The sequence below is a fragment of the Rhopalosiphum padi genome, unplaced genomic scaffold, assembly GCF_020882245.1.
Source record: "Rhopalosiphum padi isolate XX-2018 unplaced genomic scaffold, ASM2088224v1 scaffold1, whole genome shotgun sequence".
In the NCBI taxonomy this organism is placed as follows: Eukaryota; Metazoa; Arthropoda; class Insecta; order Hemiptera; family Aphididae; genus Rhopalosiphum; species Rhopalosiphum padi.
This window is the reverse complement of record NW_026869996.1, coordinates 6,704,411-6,717,077: the sequence shown is the minus strand read 5'-3', so window position 1 is coordinate 6,717,077 and position 12,667 is coordinate 6,704,411. Positions and strand designations below refer to the sequence as shown.

The window sequence follows — 12,667 nt, the reverse complement described above, 5'->3', positions numbered from 1 at the left end:
AAAATATCAGGTAAAATGAAAAAAATGAAAGTTAAAAATTATAAATTAGAATCATTTTCTTGATCTAGTAGTAAAGGATCAAGACAGTTACTTGTGTTAACTTCGGGCATAAAATATGAACAATTCGTTTATAATATCAAAAATCTTAATTAATAAATAACGAGTAGACTCAAAATCTAAGTAAAAACAACGACCCGTTACGATACACAGCAGTACGGTGAACGCCACACAACTATCTAGTTTCTTTCTGAGGCGATTCGGCCGACGGATGTCGTCCCTACTACGGCGACGCTCACGCCCTCTGTTGGTGTATACATTTAATATTTGTCTGTTTATAAGCAGATTAAAATAGGAATTCATAATATTTCTCAAACTTATCATATAAAAACATGTTTTTTAGTATTTATGAAGAATCAGCTAACATAATATCTATAGACGTTAATAATAGTAAAAAAGAATCATTTACTTAATATAATGGTCTGGATTTCATGACACTAACTTAAGAATTGAGTGTTTTATAAGCAGATAATAATATGAATTTTTAATATTCGTAAAGATTATCATATAAAAATGCATGTTTTATAGTGTTATTAAAGTATCAGCTTAAATGAAATGTATGCAAATTAATAATAGTAAATTAGAATCATTTTCTTAATATAGTGGTCCTGGTTACAAGAGATTAACATGAGAATTGTGTGTTTTATAAACAGTTAAAAAAATGAATTTTTAATAACCGTCAAAATTATCATATAAAATCATGTATTATAGTGTTTATGAAGAATCAGCTTACATAATATCTATAGAAGTTAATAATAGTAAATTAGAATCATTTACTTAATCTAATGGTCTGGATTTCATGACACTAACTTAAGAATTGAGTGTTTTATAAGCAGATAATAATATGAATTTTTAATATTCGTAAAGATTATCATATAAAAATGCATGTTTTATAGTGTTTATGAAGCATCAGCTCAAATGAAATGTATACAAGTTAATAATGGTAACTCTTATGAATGAAAATTACAAGTCAAAGGTGTTAACTAATATTTTATTCAGATTATTAACGAATCTCAATTGTTTCACTGTCATTAATTTACTATCAATTATATTCAATAACCCTTACACGCACATTACATAAACCCAATATTATTAGCAGTATCTTCTAGTCCATTTTCAGCATAGGATGTTGATACTTTCTTAAGTGGTAGAAATGTGAATTCATGTTTCTGCATGCCTTGATTGATTTGACATACGTCAATCTGAAAAAATGTAGTAAGTTAATAATGTATAATTGTTAAAGAATAACTTGAGAATTTAGTATTTTATAAGCAGTTAAAAATATGAATATAAAATACGAGTCAAAATAATCATATTAAAACATGTCTTTTAGTGTTTATGAAGCATCAGCTTAAATGAAATGTATGCAAATTAATAATAGTAAATTAGAATCATTTTCTTAATATAGTGGTCCTGGTTACAAGAGATTAACATGAGAATTGTGTGTTTTATAAACAGTTAAAAAAATGAATTTTTAATAACCGTCAAAATTATCATATAAAATCATGTATTATAGTGTTTATGAAGAATCAGCTTACATAATATCTATAGAAGTTAATAATAGTAAATTAGAATCATTTACTTAATCTAATGGTCTGGATTTCATGACACTAACTTAAGAATTGAGTGTTTTATAAGCAGATAATAATATGAATTTTTAATATTCGTAAAGATTATCATATAAAAATGCATGTTTTATAGTGTTTATGAAGCATCAGCTCAAATGAAATGTATACAAGTTAATAATGGTTACTCTTATGAATGAAAATTACAAGTCAAAGGTGTTAACTAAAATTTTATTCAGATTATTAACGAATCTCAATTGTTTCACTGCCATTAATTTACTATCAATTATATTCAATAACCCTTACACGCACATTACATAAACCCAATATTATTAGCAGTATCTTCTAGTCCATTTTCAGCATAGGATGTTGATACTTTCTTAAGTGGTAGAAATGTGAATTCATGTTTCTGCATGCCTTGAGTGATTTGACATACGTCAATCTGAAAAAATGTAGTAAGTTAATAATGTATAATTGTTAAAGAATAACTTGAGAATTTAGTATTTTATAAGCAGTTAAAAATATGAATATAAAATAAGAGTCAAAATAATCATATTAAAACATGTCTTATAGTGTTTATGAAGCATCAGCTTAAATGAAATGTATGCAAATTAATAATTTTAAATTAGAATCATTTTCTTAATATAGTGGTCCAGGTTTCAAGAGATTAACTTGAGAATTGTTTGTTTTATAAACAGTTAAAAAAATGAATTTTTAATATTCGTCAAAATTATCATACAAAATCATGTTTTATAGCGTTATTGAAGTATCAGCTTAAATGAAATGTATGCTAGTTAATAATGGTAAATTAGAATAATTTTCTTAATCTAATGGTCTGACTTTCATGACACTAACTTCAGAATTCACTGTTATATAAGCAGTTAAAAATATGAATATAAAATACGAGTCAAAATAATCATATAAAAACATGTTTTATAGTGTTTATGAAGTATCAGCTTATATGATATATATGGAAATTGATAATGGTAAATAAGAATCATATACTTAATCTAATGGTCTGGATTTCATGACACTAACTTTTTGTTACACTACTATTAATTGACTATCAATTATATTCAATATTCATTACTCGTACTATGCATAAAACTATTATTATTATCAGGATCGTCCAGTCCATTTTCAACGTAGGATGTTGAAACTTTCCCATGTGGTAGAAATGGTAATTCATGTATCAATATGTCCTGAGTATATCTGGTGTACAGCCATCTAAAAAAAAATAGTAAGTTAAATCTGTATAATGGTTGGAGGACAAAACGTCACTACTAGATACCATAAGGAGAACGACAATTTTTATATAACAACTAGTACGTGGACAACACTGAGTAATTCAGAAGTGGAAACTATCAAAACATAAACTAACAGACAAACTTCATTTTTATACAAAATACATGAAAGGAATTTACAATTGAAACTTAAATACAAAAACGAATGTAGAACTGCAAAACATAGATAACAGATGATAATAAATAATAATTATGATAAGCCATAAAAGATTGTACAGATGTACCAGAATGTTTTGTAGAAGGAATTCAAATGTATTATGAGTGTAACTAAAGAATACATTTGTACAACAACTGAAAATCGCTCCTTTTCAATACGAAAAAATGTTAAGTTGTATTATTCGTCAAAATTAACTTATAAAATCATATTTTATAGTTTTTATGAAGTAAAAATATCAGGTAAAATGAAAAAAATGAAAGTTAAAAATTATAAATTAGAATCATTTTCTTGATCTAGTAGTAAAGGATCAAGACAGTTACTTGTGTTAACTTCGGGCATAAAATATGAACAATTCGTTTATAATATCAAAAATCTTAATTAATAAATAACGAGTAGACTCAAAATCTAAGTAAAAACAACGACCCGTTACGATACACAGCAGTACGGTGAACGCCACACAACTATCTAGTTTCTTTCTGAGGCGATTCGGCCGACGGATGTCGTCCCTACTACGGCGACGCTCACGCCCTCTGTTGGTGTATACATTTAATATTTGTCTGTTTATAAGCAGATTAAAATAGGAATTCATAATATTTCTCAAACTTATCATATAAAAACATGTTTTTTAGTATTTATGAAGAATCAGCTAACATAATATCTATAGACGTTAATAATAGTAAAAAAGAATCATTTACTTAATATAATGGTCTGGATTTCATGACACTAACTTAAGAATTGAGTGTTTTATAAGCAGATAATAATATGAATTTTTAATATTCGTAAAGATTATCATATAAAAATGCATGTTTTATAGTGTTATTAAAGTATCAGCTTAAATGAAATGTATGCAAATTAATAATAGTAAATTAGAATCATTTTCTTAATATAGTGGTCCTGGTTACAAGAGATTAACATGAGAATTGTGTGTTTTATAAACAGTTAAAAAAATGAATTTTTAATAACCGTCAAAATTATCATATAAAATCATGTATTATAGTGTTTATGAAGAATCAGCTTACATAATATCTATAGAAGTTAATAATAGTAAATTAGAATCATTTACTTAATCTAATGGTCTGGATTTCATGACACTAACTTAAGAATTGAGTGTTTTATAAGCAGATAATAATATGAATTTTTAATATTCGTAAAGATTATCATATAAAAATGCATGTTTTATAGTGTTTATGAAGCATCAGCTCAAATGAAATGTATACAAGTTAATAATGGTAACTCTTATGAATGAAAATTACAAGTCAAAGGTGTTAACTAATATTTTATTCAGATTATTAACGAATCTCAATTGTTTCACTGTCATTAATTTACTATCAATTATATTCAATAACCCTTACACGCACATTACATAAACCCAATATTATTAGCAGTATCTTCTAGTCCATTTTCAGCATAGGATGTTGATACTTTCTTAAGTGGTAGAAATGTGAATTCATGTTTCTGCATGCCTTGATTGATTTGACATACGTCAATCTGAAAAAATGTAGTAAGTTAATAATGTATAATTGTTAAAGAATAACTTGAGAATTTAGTATTTTATAAGCAGTTAAAAATATGAATATAAAATACGAGTCAAAATAATCATATTAAAACATGTCTTTTAGTGTTTATGAAGCATCAGCTTAAATGAAATGTATGCAAATTAATAATAGTAAATTAGAATCATTTTCTTAATATAGTGGTCCTGGTTACAAGAGATTAACATGAGAATTGTGTGTTTTATAAACAGTTAAAAAAATGAATTTTTAATAACCGTCAAAATTATCATATAAAATCATGTATTATAGTGTTTATGAAGAATCAGCTTACATAATATCTATAGAAGTTAATAATAGTAAATTAGAATCATTTACTTAATCTAATGGTCTGGATTTCATGACACTAACTTAAGAATTGAGTGTTTTATAAGCAGATAATAATATGAATTTTTAATATTCGTAAAGATTATCATATAAAAATGCATGTTTTATAGTGTTTATGAAGCATCAGCTCAAATGAAATGTATACAAGTTAATAATGGTTACTCTTATGAATGAAAATTACAAGTCAAAGGTGTTAACTAAAATTTTATTCAGATTATTAACGAATCTCAATTGTTTCACTGCCATTAATTTACTATCAATTATATTCAATAACCCTTACACGCACATTACATAAACCCAATATTATTAGCAGTATCTTCTAGTCCATTTTCAGCATAGGATGTTGATACTTTCTTAAGTGGTAGAAATGTGAATTCATGTTTCTGCATGCCTTGAGTGATTTGACATACGTCAATCTGAAAAAATGTAGTAAGTTAATAATGTATAATTGTTAAAGAATAACTTGAGAATTTAGTATTTTATAAGCAGTTAAAAATATGAATATAAAATAAGAGTCAAAATAATCATATTAAAACATGTCTTATAGTGTTTATGAAGCATCAGCTTAAATGAAATGTATGCAAATTAATAATTTTAAATTAGAATCATTTTCTTAATATAGTGGTCCAGGTTTCAAGAGATTAACTTGAGAATTGTTTGTTTTATAAACAGTTAAAAAAATGAATTTTTAATATTCGTCAAAATTATCATACAAAATCATGTTTTATAGCGTTATTGAAGTATCAGCTTAAATGAAATGTATGCTAGTTAATAATGGTAAATTAGAATAATTTTCTTAATCTAATGGTCTGACTTTCATGACACTAACTTCAGAATTCACTGTTATATAAGCAGTTAAAAATATGAATATAAAATACGAGTCAAAATAATCATATAAAAACATGTTTTATAGTGTTTATGAAGTATCAGCTTATATGATATATATGGAAATTGATAATGGTAAATAAGAATCATATACTTAATCTAATGGTCTGGATTTCATGACACTAACTTTTTGTTACACTACTATTAATTGACTATCAATTATATTCAATATTCATTACTCGTACTATGCATAAAACTATTATTATTATCAGGATCGTCCAGTCCATTTTCAACGTAGGATGTTGAAACTTTCCCATGTGGTAGAAATGGTAATTCATGTATCAATATGTCCTGAGTATATCTGGTGTACAGCCATCTAAAAAAAAATAGTAAGTTAAATCTGTATAATGGTTGGAGGACAAAACGTCACTACTAGATACCATAAGGAGAACGACAATTTTTATATAACAACTAGTACGTGGACAACACTGAGTAATTCAGAAGTGGAAACTATCAAAACATAAACTAACAGACAAACTTCATTTTTATACAAAATACATGAAAGGAATTTACAATTGAAACTTAAATACAAAAACGAATGTAGAACTGCAAAACATAGATAACAGATGATAATAAATAATAATTATGATAAGCCATAAAAGATTGTACAGATGTACCAGAATGTTTTGTAGAAGGAATTCAAATGTATTATGAGTGTAACTAAAGAATACATTTGTACAACAACTGAAAATCGCTCCTTTTCAATACGAAAAAATGTTAAGTTGTATTATTCGTCAAAATTAACTTATAAAATCATATTTTATAGTTTTTATGAAGTAAAAATATCAGGTAAAATGAAAAAAATGAAAGTTAAAAATTATAAATTAGAATCATTTTCTTGATCTAGTAGTAAAGGATCAAGACAGTTACTTGTGTTAACTTCGGGCATAAAATATGAACAATTCGTTTATAATATCAAAAATCTTAATTAATAAATAACGAGTAGACTCAAAATCTAAGTAAAAACAACGACCCGTTACGATACACAGCAGTACGGTGAACGCCACACAACTATCTAGTTTCTTTCTGAGGCGATTCGGCCGACGGATGTCGTCCCTACTACGGCGACGCTCACGCCCTCTGTTGGTGTATACATTTAATATTTGTCTGTTTATAAGCAGATTAAAATAGGAATTCATAATATTTCTCAAACTTATCATATAAAAACATGTTTTTTAGTATTTATGAAGAATCAGCTAACATAATATCTATAGACGTTAATAATAGTAAAAAAGAATCATTTACTTAATATAATGGTCTGGATTTCATGACACTAACTTAAGAATTGAGTGTTTTATAAGCAGATAATAATATGAATTTTTAATATTCGTAAAGATTATCATATAAAAATGCATGTTTTATAGTGTTATTAAAGTATCAGCTTAAATGAAATGTATGCAAATTAATAATAGTAAATTAGAATCATTTTCTTAATATAGTGGTCCTGGTTACAAGAGATTAACATGAGAATTGTGTGTTTTATAAACAGTTAAAAAAATGAATTTTTAATAACCGTCAAAATTATCATATAAAATCATGTATTATAGTGTTTATGAAGAATCAGCTTACATAATATCTATAGAAGTTAATAATAGTAAATTAGAATCATTTACTTAATCTAATGGTCTGGATTTCATGACACTAACTTAAGAATTGAGTGTTTTATAAGCAGATAATAATATGAATTTTTAATATTCGTAAAGATTATCATATAAAAATGCATGTTTTATAGTGTTTATGAAGCATCAGCTCAAATGAAATGTATACAAGTTAATAATGGTAACTCTTATGAATGAAAATTACAAGTCAAAGGTGTTAACTAATATTTTATTCAGATTATTAACGAATCTCAATTGTTTCACTGTCATTAATTTACTATCAATTATATTCAATAACCCTTACACGCACATTACATAAACCCAATATTATTAGCAGTATCTTCTAGTCCATTTTCAGCATAGGATGTTGATACTTTCTTAAGTGGTAGAAATGTGAATTCATGTTTCTGCATGCCTTGATTGATTTGACATACGTCAATCTGAAAAAATGTAGTAAGTTAATAATGTATAATTGTTAAAGAATAACTTGAGAATTTAGTATTTTATAAGCAGTTAAAAATATGAATATAAAATACGAGTCAAAATAATCATATTAAAACATGTCTTTTAGTGTTTATGAAGCATCAGCTTAAATGAAATGTATGCAAATTAATAATAGTAAATTAGAATCATTTTCTTAATATAGTGGTCCTGGTTACAAGAGATTAACATGAGAATTGTGTGTTTTATAAACAGTTAAAAAAATGAATTTTTAATAACCGTCAAAATTATCATATAAAATCATGTATTATAGTGTTTATGAAGAATCAGCTTACATAATATCTATAGAAGTTAATAATAGTAAATTAGAATCATTTACTTAATCTAATGGTCTGGATTTCATGACACTAACTTAAGAATTGAGTGTTTTATAAGCAGATAATAATATGAATTTTTAATATTCGTAAAGATTATCATATAAAAATGCATGTTTTATAGTGTTTATGAAGCATCAGCTCAAATGAAATGTATACAAGTTAATAATGGTTACTCTTATGAATGAAAATTACAAGTCAAAGGTGTTAACTAAAATTTTATTCAGATTATTAACGAATCTCAATTGTTTCACTGCCATTAATTTACTATCAATTATATTCAATAACCCTTACACGCACATTACATAAACCCAATATTATTAGCAGTATCTTCTAGTCCATTTTCAGCATAGGATGTTGATACTTTCTTAAGTGGTAGAAATGTGAATTCATGTTTCTGCATGCCTTGAGTGATTTGACATACGTCAATCTGAAAAAATGTAGTAAGTTAATAATGTATAATTGTTAAAGAATAACTTGAGAATTTAGTATTTTATAAGCAGTTAAAAATATGAATATAAAATAAGAGTCAAAATAATCATATTAAAACATGTCTTATAGTGTTTATGAAGCATCAGCTTAAATGAAATGTATGCAAATTAATAATTTTAAATTAGAATCATTTTCTTAATATAGTGGTCCAGGTTTCAAGAGATTAACTTGAGAATTGTTTGTTTTATAAACAGTTAAAAAAATGAATTTTTAATATTCGTCAAAATTATCATACAAAATCATGTTTTATAGCGTTATTGAAGTATCAGCTTAAATGAAATGTATGCTAGTTAATAATGGTAAATTAGAATAATTTTCTTAATCTAATGGTCTGACTTTCATGACACTAACTTCAGAATTCACTGTTATATAAGCAGTTAAAAATATGAATATAAAATACGAGTCAAAATAATCATATAAAAACATGTTTTATAGTGTTTATGAAGTATCAGCTTATATGATATATATGGAAATTGGTAATGGTAAATAAGAATCATATACTTAATCTAATGGTCTGGATTTCATGACACTAACTTTTTGTTACACTACTATTAATTGACTATCAATTATATTCAATATTCATTACTCGTACTATGCATAAAACTATTATTATTATCAGGATCGTCCAGTCCATTTTCAACGTAGGATGTTGAAACTTTCCCATGTGGTAGAAATGGTAATTCATGTATCAATATGTCCTGAGTATATCTGGTGTACAGCCATCTAAAAAAAAATAGTAAGTTAAATCTGTATAATGGTTGGAGGACAAAACGTCACTACTAGATACCATAAGGAGAACGACAATTTTTATATAACAACTAGTACGTGGACAACACTGAGTAATTCAGAAGTGGAAACTATCAAAACATAAACTAACAGACAAACTTCATTTTTATACAAAATACATGAAAGGAATTTACAATTGAAACTTAAATACAAAAACGAATGTAGAACTGCAAAACATAGATAACAGATGATAATAAATAATAATTATGATAAGCCATAAAAGATTGTACAGATGTACCAGAATGTTTTGTAGAAGGAATTCAAATGTATTATGAGTGTAACTAAAGAATACATTTGTACAACAACTGAAAATCGCTCCTTTTCAATACGAAAAAATGTTAAGTTGTATTATTCGTCAAAATTAACTTATAAAATCATATTTTATAGTTTTTATGAAGTAAAAATATCAGGTAAAATGAAAAAAATGAAAGTTAAAAATTATAAATTAGAATCATTTTCTTGATCTAGTAGTAAAGGATCAAGACAGTTACTTGTGTTAACTTCGGGCATAAAATATGAACAATTCGTTTATAATATCAAAAATCTTAATTAATAAATAACGAGTAGACTCAAAATCTAAGTAAAAACAACGACCCGTTACGATACACAGCAGTACGGTGAACGCCACACAACTATCTAGTTTCTTTCTGAGGCGATTCGGCCGACGGATGTCGTCCCTACTACGGCGACGCTCACGCCCTCTGTTGGTGTATACATTTAATATTTGTCTGTTTATAAGCAGATTAAAATAGGAATTCATAATATTTCTCAAACTTATCATATAAAAACATGTTTTTTAGTATTTATGAAGAATCAGCTAACATAATATCTATAGACGTTAATAATAGTAAAAAAGAATCATTTACTTAATATAATGGTCTGGATTTCATGACACTAACTTAAGAATTGAGTGTTTTATAAGCAGATAATAATATGAATTTTTAATATTCGTAAAGATTATCATATAAAAATGCATGTTTTATAGTGTTATTAAAGTATCAGCTTAAATGAAATGTATGCAAATTAATAATAGTAAATTAGAATCATTTTCTTAATATAGTGGTCCTGGTTACAAGAGATTAACATGAGAATTGTGTGTTTTATAAACAGTTAAAAAAATGAATTTTTAATAACCGTCAAAATTATCATATAAAATCATGTATTATAGTGTTTATGAAGAATCAGCTTACATAATATCTATAGAAGTTAATAATAGTAAATTAGAATCATTTACTTAATCTAATGGTCTGGATTTCATGACACTAACTTAAGAATTGAGTGTTTTATAAGCAGATAATAATATGAATTTTTAATATTCGTAAAGATTATCATATAAAAATGCATGTTTTATAGTGTTTATGAAGCATCAGCTCAAATGAAATGTATACAAGTTAATAATGGTTACTCTTATGAATGAAAATTACAAGTCAAAGGTGTTAACTAAAATTTTATTCAGATTATTAACGAATCTCAATTGTTTCACTGCCATTAATTTACTATCAATTTTATTCAATAACCCTTACACGCACATTACATAAACCCAATATTATTAGCAGTATCTTCTAGTCCATTTTCAGCATAGGATGTTGATACTTTCTTAAGTGGTAGAAATGTGAATTCATGTTTCTGCATGCCTTGAGTGATTTGACATACGTCAATCTGAAAAAATGTAGTAAGTTAATAATGTATAATTGTTAAAGAATAACTTGAGAATTTAGTATTTTATAAGCAGTTAAAAATATGAATATAAAATAAGAGTCAAAATAATCATATTAAAACATGTCTTATAGTGTTTATGAAGCATCAGCTTAAATGAAATGTATGCAAATTAATAATTTTAAATTAGAATCATTTTCTTAATATAGTGGTCCAGGTTTCAAGAGATTAACTTGAGAATTGTTTGTTTTATAAACAGTTAAAAAAATGAATTTTTAATATTCGTCAAAATTATCATACAAAATCATGTTTTATAGCGTTATTGAAGTATCAGCTTAAATGAAATGTATGCTAGTTAATAATGGTAAATTAGAATAATTTTCTTAATCTAATGGTCTGACTTTCATGACACTAACTTCAGAATTCACTGTTATATAAGCAGTTAAAAATATGAATATAAAATACGAGTCAAAATAATCATATAAAAACATGTTTTATAGTGTTTATGAAGTATCAGCTTATATGATATATATGGAAATTGGTAATGGTAAATAAGAATCATATACTTAATCTAATGGTCTGGATTTCATGACACTAACTTTTTGTTACACTACTATTAATTGACTATCAATTATATTCAATATTCATTACTCGTACTATGCATAAAACTATTATTATTATCAGGATCGTCCAGTCCATTTTCAACGTAGGATGTTGAAACTTTCCCATGTGGTAGAAATGGTAATTCATGTATCAATATGTCCTGAGTATATCTGGTGTACAGCCATCTAAAAAAAAATAGTAAGTTAAATCTGTATAATGGTTGGAGGACAAAACGTCACTACTAGATACCATAAGGAGAACGACAATTTTTATATAACAACTAGTACGTGGACAACACTGAGTAATTCAGAAGTGGAAACTATCAAAACATAAACTAACAGACAAACTTCATTTTTATACAAAATACATGAAAGGAATTTACAATTGAAACTTAAATACAAAAACGAATGTAGAACTGCAAAACATAGATAACAGATGATAATAAATAATAATTATGATAAGCCATAAAAGATTGTACAGATGTACCAGAATGTTTTGTAGAAGGAATTCAAATGTATTATGAGTGTAACTAAAGAATACATTTGTACAACAACTGAAAATCGCTCCTTTTCAATACGAAAAAATGTTAAGTTGTATTATTCGTCAAAATTAACTTATAAAATCATATTTTATAGTTTTTATGAAGTAAAAATATCAGGTAAAATGAAAAAAATGAAAGTTAAAAATTATAAATTAGAATCATTTTCTTGATCTAGTAGTAAAGGATCAAGACAGTTACTTGTGTTAACTTCGGGCATAAAATATGAACAATTCGTTTATAATATCAAAAATCTTAATTAATAAATAACGAGTAGACTCAAAATCTAAGTAAAAACAACGACCCGTTACGATACACAGCAGTACGGTGAACG

At 25.9% G+C, this 12,667-nt stretch overlaps 4 long non-coding RNA genes across 4 annotated transcripts; all 4 read right to left on the bottom strand.

The window, feature by feature from the left end:
* Positions 1–1,834: 1,834 nt before the first annotated feature.
* On the bottom strand, positions 1,835–3,693 carry LOC132931263 (uncharacterized). The gene is made up of 2 exons (XR_009662401.1): positions 2,719–3,693; positions 1,835–2,064 (listed from the first exon to the last, which is right to left on the bottom strand). It is a non-coding gene; the product is annotated as an uncharacterized LOC132931263 (long non-coding RNA).
* Positions 3,694–5,146: 1,453 nt separating this feature from the next.
* LOC132931262 (uncharacterized) lies at positions 5,147–7,005 on the bottom strand. Its single transcript, XR_009662400.1, has 2 exons — positions 6,031–7,005; positions 5,147–5,376 (listed from the first exon to the last, which is right to left on the bottom strand). It is a non-coding gene; the product is annotated as an uncharacterized LOC132931262 (long non-coding RNA).
* Positions 7,006–8,458: 1,453 nt separating this feature from the next.
* Positions 8,459–10,317, bottom strand: LOC132931259 (uncharacterized). The gene is made up of 2 exons (XR_009662397.1): positions 9,343–10,317; positions 8,459–8,688 (listed from the first exon to the last, which is right to left on the bottom strand). It is a non-coding gene; the product is annotated as an uncharacterized LOC132931259 (long non-coding RNA).
* A 651-nt stretch (positions 10,318–10,968) lies between these two features.
* LOC132931272 (uncharacterized) lies at positions 10,969–12,285 on the bottom strand. The gene is made up of 2 exons (XR_009662411.1): positions 11,850–12,285; positions 10,969–11,195 (listed from the first exon to the last, which is right to left on the bottom strand). It is a non-coding gene; the product is annotated as an uncharacterized LOC132931272 (long non-coding RNA).
* Positions 12,286–12,667: the final 382 nt, after the last annotated feature.